Below are 1137 nucleotides of genomic sequence, written 5' to 3'. Positions count from 1 at the left end.
TGTCAGTGCAGCTTCTTCTTCTGCTGATATAATTACGGCAGGTTTGGAGACTTTAAAGTACAATACTGCCCCCTAGAGACAAGGCATTGTTGTTTATTCTGCATTCAGAAATGTATACTTTTTCAGATTTTTTGTTTATTTGCATGTATAAAAAACAATGACAAAAGAAAAACACTCGTTTTAAAAGACAGTGATGGTTCTGGTAATGGCTGTAGACAAACAGTTTTGAGTAATCCGTGGCTGTTAGTCACTTGAAAAGTGAGAATATTAAAAGTATCTTAGCTGTAATCCTCAGAACAGTCACATTCAGTTCCCAAAATGAATTCAAAACCTTTCATAATCATCATCAATGATTGTCATATCAGGTAAGTTGACATGTTTCATTGCACACTGAAACTACATAAAACAGTGTATTGTTGCTGTAATCGTTGCATAAGTTCTCAAGAACTTGTTCAAAGTTCAGTTCATGTGAATTAAAGCTGCAGTCTGCAAGATTTGTTGTTGTCATACTTCAAAACACATGAGAACTCGTGCACGTAGACGTGCACGCCAGATGCGCCTACACGACTCCTCATTCATCAACTCACCTGTCATTTGCGATCATGGAAGACACAGTAAGTAGACAAGCCCGTAATGAAGTTCAATAGTCCAGATAAATAAGCGTGGGGACGAGCCTACCTTGTATCGCGTGTGCACAATCGGTGATTGACAGGCAGCAGAGCCCAGCTCGTAAACCTGATTGGTTACCTTTTACCGGTCCGGTCTGCAATTTTGTAAACAAACCTGCTGGCTTTGGAGGGACCTAGCGGGACATATAGGGGACCTAGAGAACTCATTTTTTATTGTATTGGGGTATTTAATGTACTACTTTCAGAATCCCCGGACAGTTCCAGGCATTATGCTTGAAAAAGAGTTGCAGACTGCAGCTTTAAAACGGTTCATGCACCTAGTCCACAATTTGAAATTCTGAACTAATTTCACAGTTACAAAAGTACCTAATAAATTTTTATATAGTATTGTGGAGTGCAATGAAATGCTGGATCAAGGGAGCCACAGCCTTCTTGGTAAATACATGCACTTTTCTGCATTAAACTATTTTATCATGATTCATAAAGATACTCAAAATCAAACTGTGAT

Source organism: Odontesthes bonariensis, chromosome 4, assembly GCF_027942865.1.
Source record: "Odontesthes bonariensis isolate fOdoBon6 chromosome 4, fOdoBon6.hap1, whole genome shotgun sequence".
Lineage (NCBI taxonomy): Eukaryota > Metazoa > Chordata > Actinopteri > Atheriniformes > Atherinopsidae > Odontesthes > Odontesthes bonariensis.
The sequence above is the reverse complement of the archived record's forward strand: the minus strand, read 5'-3'. Positions refer to the sequence as shown.